The sequence below is a fragment of the Sus scrofa genome, chromosome 13 (assembly GCF_000003025.6).
Source record: "Sus scrofa isolate TJ Tabasco breed Duroc chromosome 13, Sscrofa11.1, whole genome shotgun sequence".
NCBI classification, from domain to species: domain Eukaryota; kingdom Metazoa; phylum Chordata; class Mammalia; order Artiodactyla; family Suidae; genus Sus; species Sus scrofa.
Window position 1 is genome coordinate 52,213,599 of NC_010455.5, and position 14,097 is coordinate 52,227,695.

The 14,097-nt window shown below is 40.9% G+C and overlaps 1 long non-coding RNA gene across 1 annotated transcript in view; it reads left to right on the forward strand.

Moving 5' to 3' along the window:
* Positions 1-10,703, forward strand: part of LOC102167790 — a 399,031-nt gene extending 388,328 nt beyond the window's left edge. Inside the window, exon 5 of the long non-coding RNA XR_002337630.1 lies at positions 10,325-10,703. This is a non-coding gene — a long non-coding RNA (uncharacterized LOC102167790). The remainder of the gene's footprint in view (positions 1-10,324) is intronic.

Genomic DNA, 14,097 nt, shown 5'->3' on the forward strand with positions numbered 1-14,097 from the left:
TTAAACTCATGCCCAGCAGCCTTCCCAAGGCTGACAGCTGGTAAGAGGTGGAGCAGAAATTGGATGCCAGCTATCTGAGTCAACATCAATGTGAGTTCCCATCCTCAACTCTTAACTGCTCTACTGAGCTGCAGCACTCTTATCTTTGCTTCACTTTCTAAGGCACAATGTGTTGCTTGATGCCTTCATTTTCACTGCTCTAAAATGGGCCCCGTGATGCCAGGAAAGCTTATGAAGAGCACAGGTTTGTGCTCTCTGGTGTCTAGGATGACTCCAAACCCTGATTTTTGCCACTTATGTTGTGATTTGGAAATCTTCCTTGTTCTCCAGGAATTATGTCATAGTGAATTTTTTCTTTTTATAGCCACACCTGCAGCATATTGAAGTTCCTGAGCTAGGGGTCAAATTGGAGCTGCAGCTGCATGCCTATGCCACAGCCATGACAACACCGGATCCAAGCTGTGTCTGCAGCTTGCACCAGATCCTTAACCCACTAAGCAAGGCCAGGGATCAAACCCACATCTTTATGGACACTCTGTTGGGTTCTTAACCCACTGAGCCACAACGGGAATTCCAACTTCTTAAAACCAGAAGATTAGAAAGATGTCATTAAAAATGAAAACAAAACTATGGCCATGGTGCTCATTTTTAAAATATTGAATTTCCTAATTCATAGGCTTTTATGTTTAATTTCCCTTTTTTGCAACCCATTCTTCTTTCTTGCTGTTCTTTCTTCCTTTCCTTCTTTATTCTCTTGTATGAAATCACTAACTAATTTCCTTTTGGAAATCTTTTCATCTCAAGCAAGTGTCTTCCTGTTCTTTCTCAAAGTCCTCTGACCCCTGCCTCTGTTGTTTGTTTACATCGAACAGAAATTTCCCTTAAGGAAAAATGAATTAGGTGCCAGTTCTGCCATCCATAATTTCTATAGGATATTCACTTAAAGGCATGTCTTCCTATTTGAGTTTAATAGACAGTCATTCAATACCTACTATGTTCATCTTGAGAAAACAAAAGTGAAAACTTGAAGCTGATCTGAATCTTAAAAATTTCTTGGGGGGGGGGGCGCAAATGGATGTACATATGCTCATATATATGCGCACCAGCAGCAACTGAAGGCAACAATTATAATATGATGTATAAATAGTGTAATGTGGAAAGGGGATAGAGATGCTAATGGATTTTAGGTTAAGAAAAAACTATGGTCATTTAGAGAGGGTTTGTAATCCTAAAATTCAGGAGTTCCCATTGTGTCTCAGAAGTAACAAATCCTACTAGTATCCATGAGGATGCAGATTTGATCTCTGGCCTAAGGATCTGGTGTTTCCATGAGTGGCACTGTTGGTCACAGATGTGGATCAGATCTGGCATTGCTGTGACTGTGGCACAGGCTGGCAGCTGCAGCTCCAACTCGACCCCTGGCCTGGGAACTTCCGTATGCCAATGGTGTGGCCCTAAAAAGAAAAAAATGCCCCTCTTATGCCTCTGCCCATCACCATCCTGTTAATCCAAGTCCAAGGCCAATCTCACCTTGTTAGACAGTACTGCTGTCATAGCATCCCCTTTCATTTCCTTTTTTCTGGTCAATAGTACTATTAGCTTCTAGCACCCGTATAGCATTGTGACATACAAAGATGTCTGGTATCTGCCAACTCAAATGGACCATCTTGGGAAGTAGGGTTCATTTCAGATCCTTCCATGAATACCTTCTTCATAGTAAATATTGAAGAAACACATGATCTCTGGCTGAGCACTGTCCAATCAGATATTCATTGCTATAAAATAAAGACCTACTTATGAAGCATTTTTCTAACAAACTCATCACTTTAGTAAGACAAACATTTCTATTCTTCCTGGGATGGGCTGAAAATTGAAAATGTGTGGCAATGAAGGCTGAAGAGCCAGCTTTCTCAAGCCTAACACAACCTCAGTAGTAGGCTCCGTGAAATATTCTCCAACAGGTCTTTGAGCTACATGTCCATCTGAGACCTCTCAAATCTTTCTACTTCTCTCATTAGTTCTATCTTCTCTTTAACATTTCCATGCTTAAGTCTTGTTAACAAATGTAGAAACTGAGAAGAAAAAGAACTAAAGAATTCAGCCCACAGGCTGGATTCCTCCAGGGATATTAGACGCAAATGTCTCCCTGTAACAGACAAATACACACTTAGCCTGTTTACTTAAAAAGAATCTTGTCTTTTAAGGACACCATGTCTTAAAACTAAAAATCATCCAAAAAAAAAAAAGAAAGAAAGAAAGAAAAGAAAAGAAAAGAAAAAGGCAAGAGAAGGGAGGTGGGTGGTACTTGAGGGGAAGGAAATCTCTCTCCATAGTCAGAAATACATGCACATACTTGTTCTGGATCCACCAAGAGCGTAATTATTGCATGTCCAGTTGCATTTCTACACATGTAAGTTTCTATTTGTGTCTTCAAACTCTGCCTTGTTGTGAAGACAGGGAAAGTCTCTGCCATTTAATGTCTGTCTCTCTCTTTTTGTGGATGTACTTGCTCAACCCAATTTTGGAAATATGGCCTTCGGTGGCTCATTTTTATATGATTGGTACATAATGATACTCATCAGTAGCTTATTGCTATGTAATCAAAACTACTCAAGGTTTCAATGCTGCACTAATATTAACTCCAACCATTTACTATTTTAATGAAGTGAGTGTTGATATAAACATTTGCATACTTATTTGTCAATACAAACAGATTTGATGTCGAGTAATAAGATCATTAAAAGTAATCACATATTTACATTTTTAATCCCCATTTCCCTCCACCCCTTCCTCCATTTCCTCTCTTCGTCACCTTGGCACTAAACAAATTATCAAGGAAGCATCGAAACCACAGTACAGGATCACCATAGGCTTTCCCATTCTAGAATCTGTCTTCATAATTCAAAAAATGACCACCAGATGCCAACTGCCTAGGGCAAGGTCAGATCCCTGCAAGAGGCTCAGAGGCCACTGAGCTGAGCTATGATTTGTTTTAGGACTTTGGTTAAGTCCAGATAAAAACAAGAATAATCAAAAAGCCAAACAAAAAATAACCATGACTGACAAATTGTCTTCACCAGGTTAAGGCTACATCTCAGGCTGCATCAATGTATCTAGCACCAAGCTCCTGCTCATATCTGTTGCCTTCCTTCTCCTTCTCACTATCAAGACATCCCAAACCTAGGCAATGAAAATGTGGCTTCAGGAGATGAAATAAACTGGAGCATGTAAACAAGAGGACAAAGGAAGCTGGAGCCTCTTTCTGAAAGTCATGGTGCTAAGTGGCAGAACCAAAAGGGATCTTTGACATCTTTTGCCTAAAATTCTTTTTTATACACAAACAGCAAGAGGCATAAAGAGCTGTTGTGATTTGTCTGAGGTCATACAACCACTCTGGATTGTTCCTCCCCAGTACTCTTCAGAACAGTCTTTGGTCAAACTAATACAAGGGACTCAGCCATTACTCAGATATAGGATCAAGGTCATTTCCATATACGTGTGCATACACACATAGTCATTCCCATCCCAACCCGCTAGTCCCGGTCACCGGCAGGTGATAGCTATCAGGATCTATTTCTTTTGCACTGGCCATAGCCTTGGTAGAATTGGCATTCAAGGTGCCCTATCCTTCTCTCCCCAAGGATGGGCTTAAAACCCTGGGCCAACCTTACTCTCTTAAGATTTATTTCCTCAGTCTTAACAGACTTAAAGTAGTCAGAGCTGATTCATCCCAAGGTAATTAACCACTTGTAGGAGGACCCCAGACAGTCTCCTGGGTCCTCCTCTCTAGAATCCAGGAACTACTCTGGTTCTCACTCTTTGTCCTTGATCCTGGGAGTAGTCTGATGCTGTGGGTAGACTAGACCAGTGGTTCTCAACGTGGAGGGGAATTTTCCCCCATCAGAGGGTATTTGGTAATATCTGGAGACATTTTTGGTTATGACAACTGCTGGGGAGGTGGTGCTACTGGCACCTAGTAGGCGGAGGCCAAGGATGTTCCTAAATATCCCTCAACCGCAGGACAGCCCCCGTAAAAGAAAATTACCTGATTGCAAATGTCCATATTGCTGAGGTTTAGAAATCCTGGGCTACCCAACACCGATTTCCAGTGCCTTTTCTCTTGCCTGCTTCCCTTTAGAGCGTAAAAAATACTCACTCTCCCAACCTCTTATAACTAAAAAATCCAAGTGATATGGTTTTGTCCAATGAAATTTGAGCAGAATCTACTTTTCTAACTAAATTGACAGGAGCATCTGGACCTTTCCCTTACCCTTCCTACTACTTACAAGGTAGATAAAGCTTGATGTGTTGGCAGCAACCATTGTGTGAACATTAGAGAAAGGCAAGAAAAAAAAATCACAGGTACCAGGCCTTATACCAGCACCAATTCCAATGGCTATCTCCATTCCGTCTTGCTGTTTAAGAAAAATTAAATCCTCATTTTTTAAAACTGTTAATAATCAAATATTCATTTCCTTCCCATTGAAAGCATTTCTGTGGTAATTCCTCTCAAATTGCTTCTCTGCTTATGGCAGCTAGAGTCCATTTTTGTGTTTCTGCAAGAAAAGAACTGTACTTGATACACACTCTCAATGTGAGCCTTTGTGGATTATGTACTGCAGCCAGAATGGAGATTTTCCTTTCTTATGGTTCTTAATGCTGGCTGAAATTCTGGCTCGGTGGAGCAAGTCAACGTGGGCACTTTTTGCTAGCATCCAGCAATATTTTTGGATCTATGCTTTGGGATAAGATTTGTGATTAAAAAAAAAAAAGTGTTTTCTGCTTTTAACTCTAAGTCACAAAATGTTTCTGCCTTTTAACTATAGGTCAGAAAAATCCTTCCAGCTGTAGGGTCAAGTAGACATGTGTTCAAGAAGGCCTTTCCTACTTGGGATTAGTGAGCTAGGTGCTAATAGGAGCTGGTGGAGAAGCCATGGCTGGTTATCCTTCTCTGACCAAAGCTCAGTGGCTGCTCGAACTACATTTTTATTGTTGGTTTGAGGGAGGAAGTCAGAGAGGCAGAAGCAACTGGCAAGACCCTCTTTGATTAAGATAGGAATCGCAGCCACTCCCTTGCCCTACAAAGCAGGGCCTCCCCCAACCCCAACCTGCCCATCAGAACAGGGTCCACTAAGGCTTCCTGCTTCCCTCTCAGCATCTCAGCACAAGGCTCCCATAGAAGCAGGGTCAGTAGCTTATTTTCCTCAAGGTCTGACTAAGGGCACGAGGGGTTCTCACTGCTATTGGCTCCACAATTTTCTCTAGATCAGCGCGACCAAGTCTGGTAATTTCTTTCTTTCTCTCTTCCTCTCTTTCTTTTATGGCCACACCTGTGACATATGGAAGTTTGGAAGTTCCCAGGCTAGGGGTCAAATTGGAACTTCAGCTGCTGCCTCGGCCACAGCCATAGCAACAAAGGGTCTGAGCCATATCTGTGACCTACACTGCAGCTTGTGGCAACTCTGGAGCCTTAACCCACTGAGCAAGGCCAGGGATCAAACCTGCATCCTCACAGAGACTATGTTAGGTTCTTAACCTGATGAACCACAACAGGAACTGCAAGTCTAGTAATTTCTCAACAAGGAAACATTTTTTGGAGACAGTCTACATGTAGAAATGAGGAGCACAGTTTCTGGAGTTTGCCTGAGTGTAAATGGGGCTTTGTCCCTCAATAATTATGTTGACAGCAGCAAATAGTATTATTAATGAGGAATGACTGTAGGCAACATTGTCCTAAGTGCTTTACACATATTACCACACTTACAGCTGTTTGACTTTCATCAAGCTACTTAACATCTTTGAGCTTCAGGTGACTCAGGCAGTAAAAGGACATGATTTAGAAGTGACACAGCAGGGCACCTTAAATCTAGTGAGGAGTCTTTTTTTTGTTTTGTTTTTTTCTTTTTATGGACGCCCCACAGCATATGGAATTCCTGATTCAGGGATCAGATCTGAGCCACAGCTGCAGCAATGCCAGATTCTTCAACACACTATGTCAGTCTGGGAATCGAACCTGTGTCCTGGTGCTGCAGAGACACCACTGATCCTATTGTACCACAGGGAGAATGCCTAGTGAGGAGTCTTTGAATGTCATCTTATAATCATTCAAGGAGACAGATTTTGACCAGTTGAAAGCTACCTGAAATTCACATTTTGAAAGATACACTGTGAAGCAAGCTGTTCAGTGTGACTTACTTTGGTTTTTTAAGAAGAGAGGTTCAGAGCTGAGCTGGGTAGCATCTCTTTTGCACATTTACCACCAGTTAACCTAGCATGAACACAAAACCAGGACGTGGATCCTGGGGCTCAGGGTAGGCTTCAGGCTTCCTTCTTGCCTCTGGAAACCTGTCAAGCTTGTCTTTGAGGCTGGGTGGCTGGAATTTATAGGACCAGTCAGAGTGTTTGAAGCTTCCTGATTCACTCTTCTCTTCCTCTGCTTGCTACAACAAGCTTATAATGAATACTGTAGAAATTATTTGGCCAAAGCACCCATTCCATTGAGTTACTGTAGTTAAAGTTGGAGGGAAAGTGGGCTTTTGAACATAAATGATAATGATGCTGATAAATTGTAATAGAAGATATGGATACTGGGCTATTACCAAGTGCCATGCACCATGCCCTCCATTTCTTAAGTCCATAACCCTGAGAGAAAGCCATTATTCTATTACTCACAGGAAGAATAAATGACTTCCCCATAGAACTAGCTAGGAATCAACAAAGGTGGGATACGAACCCTAGACATTTCCAAGTCTGTTCTCATAACCACCTCCTATGAAGCAAGGCAGAGCATCCTGCAACTACTCTTTGCAACCCCAGTGCACAGGGGAGAAAGCACCTTATTGGTCCAAAATGGATGTGGCTTTATGGCCTCCTGGAATGTTCACTCTGGCCAGGGTGGAATGGAAGCCCAATGACTCCTTTTGGATAAGATCTGAGCTCTGGAAACCTTAACCAGAAATTCTTTCAGGCAGAAGAAAGGAACATTCACCTGGTATATCCGTGGGGTTAAAAATCAAGTTCTCATCTGCTATTAGATTAGACCAGCTCAGGAAAACTCTGTCCTGTTTTCCTCCAACCATGTCTAGTATCAAAAGCCCCCCAGGTTCCTCCCTGTACTGGTGACCTCCACCTATCTACTCATGAGGTATGTTCTTAGTATAAAATGTAGCCCCATGACCTCATATAATGTGCTGATATTTACCTGAACTCCAAAAACCAATGGTGCAGTAAGGGACAGGTTGCAGCTGTTGGGCCTCTTCAGCATACGCTGTGCAGAACCTGTGCGTCTTCATAAACAACCTGTCAGTGAGGTTCCGGCCAACCTCACCGGACGTGGACGCACTCAGAGCCGGACCTGCAAACCTCTCACTTCATTAGCCATACCTTTCTGGCCGCTGTTTATTATTCCTTGAGATAAATGAAAGTTTTCTATTTCTGGCCAAGGCTTTGACAGAGAAACCTGGCTTTTTTTTTTTTTTTTTTTGAATTGTCCTTCTTCAGGCTCAAGTATAAAATGAGTCAGAGCACTCCTAAAAAAATCTTGAATCAAGTCCAAATTACTAAATGTTCCTTACACTGTTAATTAGGTCAAGTAAGTTAAATATCTTTTTATGAAAGGCTTACTAAAGGTCATTCAAATAGGAAAAGACATCTTTTTAGCTGGCAGTGATAAGAGGAACCTGAAGGAGAAGCCTGTTGGTCATTGGACAAGACAGAAAAGCCTTAGACAATCTTAAACAATTCCAGTCTTGGGGCTAACCCACAAATCCCATTCTCTCTCTTTTTCCTCCTTTCTGCCTCCCCTCCTCTCAAGGAAGCACCCATACTTATCAAGAGGAGCGGTATGTGGTTGTGCAGGCTGTGCACTGCACAATTTTACCATGTCAACAAGGCTGATGAGTAATGCCAAAACCCCACATTCTGAGTGTACCATGAGGCATAATTCACATGGGCCCAAATTTTAAGGGGTCAGTGAGTTCTTACGTCTTTCTGGGGCCATGACTCGTTTTGAGACCTAGATGACAACAATGGATCTTCTCTCTGGAAAGAGGCACAAGCCTTCAATAGTTTGAATACATTTTAAAGGGGTTCATGGGTCCCCCAAACCCATCCAGAGACTCTAGTACTTGGGGTAAGAAAGTAAATTTCTAATAGACCCAGCTGAGAAGCCCAATCCAAATTAGAAACTTGCTTGGTAAAGAAATAGTCAAATATTTAATGGTGTCAGATGAAAAAAACACAGTGCATATAACTCTATGCTTGGAAGAGCTTTACTTTGACACAAGATGAACCTTGGTCCTAGGGAGGCTCTGGCTATTCCATAGGCACTGCTAGAATCAGCAGTGTCGACAGGGTATGTCCAGATGCTCATTTTTTTCTTGGCTTTGATTTCAGATCCACACTCATCCAAACCCTCTGTTCCCTGATTGACACCACGTTCTTCCTTTAAAAATGTTGATTCATTGAAGGCTTCCTGGCTAAACGCCACTGGCATCTTCAAGAGATCTGCCTTGTCTCTGCTCTCATCTCCTGTGTTTATCTTGCCTTTTAACTGCAGAGAGCCGTGTCTTATTTCTATGTCCAAATTCTTCAAGGAGCCCCTTCACTCCAGTCTAATACTAGACACAACACCATAAAGTAGACATAACACGGATAGTAGCAACTAACCCATTTTGTTCCTTCCATGCATCAAGTCCTCTGGCTACGTACGATCTGACTTGTTTTCATCTCATAACCCCACTTGGCCATAGATACCAAATACAACCATCAGTCTTGACTCACAGGTGAGGAAACTGAGGCCTAGAGTAATTAAGTTAGTTGTACAAAGTCAACAAATAAACAGCAGCTTTGGAAGTCAAACATTGTCACCTGCATCTACCAGGGGTTGGAAAGCGTTTTCCTATAAAAGACTAGATAGAATATACTTTATTATTTTATTTATACATAATTGTTTTACAATATTGTGCCATTTTCTGCTGTACAGCAAAGTGACCCAGTCATATATCATCCCCCATCATGGTCTATCCCAAGAGATCAGATATAGTTCCCCATGCTATACAGTAGGACATTGCTTTTTCTTGCATTCTAAATGAAATAGTTTGTATCTACAACCCCAAACTCCCAGGCCATCCCATTCCCTCCCCTCTCCCCCTTGGCAGCCACAAGCCTGTTCTCCATGTCTATGAGTCTGTTTCTGTTTTGTAGATAGGTTCATTAGTGCCATATTTTAGATTCCACATATAAGTAAAATTTGTATTTCTTTTCTGACTTAATTCACTTAGTATGAGAATCTCTAGTTACATCCATATTGCTGCAAATAGCATTTTTTTGTTCTTTTTTATGGCTGAGTAGTATTTAGTTAGGGAATTTTTTTTTTTTTTTTTTTTAGGGCTGTACCTGCAGTATATGGAGGTTCCCTTGCTCCTGGCTGAATCAGAGCTATAGCTGCTGGCCTATGCCACAGCCACAGCAACATCAGATCTGAGCCACATCTGCAAACTACACCACAGCTTACAGCAACACCGGATCCTTAACCTACTGAGCGAGGCCAGGGATCAAACCTGCATCCTCATGGACACTAGTCAGGTTCATTTCCGCTGAGCTACAAGGAGATCTCCTTAGATAGGGAATGTTTTAGACTTCATGGGCCATACAGTCTGTTTCAACTACTCTGCACTGTCACCACAGTGAAAAAGCAGCCATAAGTAGTACTCACAAATGGGCATGGCCAGACTTCTCATGTGGCTCACAGCACTAATGGGTGTTGTTTTGTCCTGTTGGCCTTAACTTTGCCATCTGCTGTTCTATACCATCCTCCAAGCTCTGAGCCCCATGAGGTGGTCATCTCAAAACATCAAATTGTCCCAAATTGAATATATACAGCTTGGTAGTCTTTAAAGCAAATCTGAGTTATTATAGCTTTAAAAAAAAAAAAGTCAGTAAAAAACTGTTAAAATAATGCTTGTAAAGTAATGTGACTTTGCTTATTGATATAGGCAATTATCTTGTAAGTTACATGTTTCAAATTATGCCAGGTTTCTGCAAGTTCCCAACTTTTTACTTTCTGGTGATGTGGGTTTTATCAGACATGCAACAAACAGCTAAAATCAAAGGTTAGGAATGTTGGATTCTCCAACTTCCTGGAGTGCCTTGGTCCAGCAGGAAATAAACCACCATATTAAATATTCCTTAGCATGCTGGGTCTGGGGAAACAACATTTTTGTTTATAATAAATACCATTCATGTGAGGACTGATTCAACAAGACACACTAACAAGGAAAGTGAATGCTAATATGTTTTCACATCACACTTTGTCTGGTTTTAGGTGTTTGCCTTCAGAAGCTCTGCCATGCTATGTTTGCCTGGAAAAACTTGTCTTAAAGCTTAATTAAAGATAGCATCCTGACAGATCAAAGATGTGGTTCACAGTCCTTTTATGTTCAGCAGAAGATCGTGGAGGCAGAAGAAGGTAAAGTAACTGGAGGAGATGATCATGGCTGAGATGTTTCTAACGGGGCACGGACACCTTGAGCTATCCTTACCTCTCAAGGGAAGAGTAGACCAGGTAGCCTTGGAACCCACGGAACAGCAGGTGCACTGCCCCACATCATCAGATTCCTGAGTGAGGAAAAGAAGATGAGCAGAACAAGTTGAGAAAGTTGACCTAGGAAACCTCTCCCCCAATATTTGTGTTAACTTTATTAAAGTCCTGAAAACTTTATTTAGGTTAAATGACATTAATGAATTCCCCTCCCTTTCCCCCAGTATTTAAAAATAGCTCCCATTTACAGAATGGTACTATTCCACTTTCATGAAATAATCACAGAGGCTGTAATAAACCAGCAACACCACAACAGTAACCATGACAACAGCAATGGCCAAATCTTAGGAAGTGTCTCCTCTGCACCAACCACCACTCTTGAAACTCCATCAGGTACTTCTGTTATCTCCATTTCAGAGAGGAAGGAGCTCATTAGAGTTTCGCAGATAGGAAGCCCATACAGAATTAGATTACATCAGTTTAGAGAGCTGTTAGTGTGTCTCCAACTATTTCACCATGGTACCTGTAAATGCACAGGGCAGATGGAAGGTTTCAAGACAAAAGCCAGAGATGAAAAGGTACTGGCAGTCTCCTAATCTTTCTTTGCTTTCTTTAGATTGTGTTTAATATTGTAGCTGTGTGGGTTTTAATAGAAGATATTTCTACTACAGTTTCACATACTCCCAGGGGGCATCTTTCTGAGTTTGGGAACGCAGGTCCAGTTGTCACTTTGAAGCAAGGGAATAGTTAGACCCAAAGGCCAAGAGGATCTAAAGCAATAAGTCAGATTGTCCAGCCACACAAGCACAAGTCAATTATTTATTCATCAGTGCTTTCATACCTGAATGCAGAGTATTTTTTAAGGGCGGAAGGTTGTCAAATCCAGCTCCCTCTGTATAGGGCTATTACAATAGAGCTGCTATAAACATTTGTGAAATTTATATTCACACAAAAATCTGTAACATAATGCCCAGCACTGCAACTGCTGAGTTGTGTGATGGTTGGATGTTTAGTGTATTTAGGAACAGAAAAATTGTTTTCCAGAGTGGCTGTGTCACTTTACATTCTCATCAACAATTCAGTGCAGAAGTGTCTAGTTTCTCCACATACTCACCAGAACTTGGTGTTATCACTCTTTTTACTTTTAGCCATTTTAGTATCTGTGATATCTGTTACCTGCATGGTGTGATCTCTGATAGTGGTTCTTCTTTGCTTTTCCTCTGTGGTTAGTCATGTTGAACACCTATTCATTCGTAATTTGCCTTTATGCCTCTTCTTCAGCAAAACATCTGTTTTTATCTTTTATCCATTTTCAGATTTTACTGTTCATTGTTTTACTGTTGAATTTTAAAAGTTTTTGACATATACTAGATAATAATCTTTTGCTGGATACACAGTTTGCAAATATTTTCCCCTCAAGGATACTAGTGGGGTTCACTGCCACTGAACCACAAGGGAACTCCTCGATGAAGGGGTTTATTTTCTTCTTTTATGGTCTGTGCTTTTTGTGTCAAGATCCTAAAGATGTTCTCCTAGGTGTTTTTCTCAAAGTTTTATAGTTTCACATTTTCCAGTTAAGCATATGATCCATTTTGAGTTAATTTCTGTATATGTGAGGTTTAGGCCCACTTTTTTTTGGGGGGAAGGGTCCTGAAAATGTCCAATTGCTCCAGCAACAAGGCCATCATCCTTCTTCTCCTGAATTGGTTTTGCATCTTTGTTGCAAGTCAGTCACATATGTGTGTGTGATTCTATTTGTATTCCATTGTTTTATGAACCTACTCTTGGTATTATCAGTACCATAATTTCTTGATGACTGGGCTACATAGTAAGGCTTCATATCAGGGAAGTAATTCCTCTCACTTCATTCATTTTCAGGATTTAGTTATTTTAGGGTCTGCATATCCATTTGCATTTGAGAATAAGCTTTTCTGTGTATGAAAAACCTCCTGGGATTGTCATAGGAATTGCACTCAACACATATATCAGTTTGGGAAGAACTGCATCGTTACTATGTTGTCTTCCAATCCATGAACACAGCATGTCTCCTCACTTATTGAGGTCTTCCTTGATTTCATTCATCAGCATTTTGATTTTTAAGCATACAAATGCTATAGCTGCTTCATTGAGTGCGCACCTAAGTATTTAATTTCTTTGGAACAACTTTATATGGTATTGTGTTAACTTCAGTTCCGCATTTTTGTTATTATATAGACATGTGATTGATTTCTTTGTGTTGATCATCTATGCTGCAAGCTTGAACTCATTTAGCAAGAGAAATCTTTTCAGACTATGTTTTGGTCACCACATAGCTGAAATACATAATGCTCAGGCAAAGCCTCAGGTCTGTGTGTTTACTTATTTTTGAAGTGGACCAAAAGCCACTGCTGCTTATTAATTCTTTGAGACCTTCAGCAAACAATTGGGAGCTGCTGCTAGAGGAGAGATTCTTGATTTGTTTTAACTAATCTGTGATCTGTTTTAACTAGCCTACTTGTCATGTAGATCAGATCAAGCCTAAAGTCGGAGAAATGATTTGAGGTCAGCATTTCATAAGGAATTTAATTCTGGAATGATTTGTCAAGAAATCCTTAGTCTTCTAGCTCACAGAAAATTAAGTGGTTTGGGTGCTTAGTCATATACAATCTCAGAAATTACAGAACATTGTAGAAGCCATCTTCTTAAGAAAATGCATTACCAAAATGGTACTTTCCAGTAACGAGACCAAAATAGTGCCAGAAGAAAGTTGCTCCTGGATATCTTTCTTTTGCAGGCTCTTTTTCCTCTTTAGAGTTTCCTTTAAGAAATGAAAGAGAGCAAATGCTCAACTTCATTTTGTTTCCAGGTCCCTAATTTTGATTCAGAACCACATCTTTGTTTAAGGGTTTATGCAGATACACTTCAATTTTGTCAGTCTCAATTTTGTTGAAGAAGTAGGATCAACTTCTAATTTTCAGTGTTAAACCCTATTCTCAGCTTTCTCCTGCCGTATTCTCAAGATGACTACACTGGGTTATGTCCCACCCTGGGCCAGACATTCCCAGTAAACTGAGCACCTGTCCTTGCAGTTGCTTCATGTTATGGCATCAAATGCTGGAAAGAACAGAGGAAAATCTCAGACACATTCATCATCTCTGCCCTTCTCTACCCACTTCTGTAAGTGTCCGGAGTCCTCCTGGGAGAGCCCAGGGCTTCTGCGGTCAGCTTTTGACTCGAGCAAAATTAATCCACAAGGTCACATTTACATAACCATTTCAAGGAGATCTGAAGGCTTGTCCATGCTGCAAGATCTAATATCACAAGTGTAGATGAAACTGGCACCTTTGTCACTCATCAATAAAGAGTATTGTTGAAGCCAGAGGGAAAAGCTCAGAAGCCTTGAAAGGGATAGAGAGAAAATGTACATCAACAAAGCAGGCCTGCATAGAACAGAAGAGAACAGCAGGGACTTGAGGAAGACGTATAATGTGACCTCACCTAACACCAACAAATTTAAAAACAAATTTTAAGGCACTGAGTAAAACTAGGAAGAAAACCTCACTGCCATCTAAATTGGT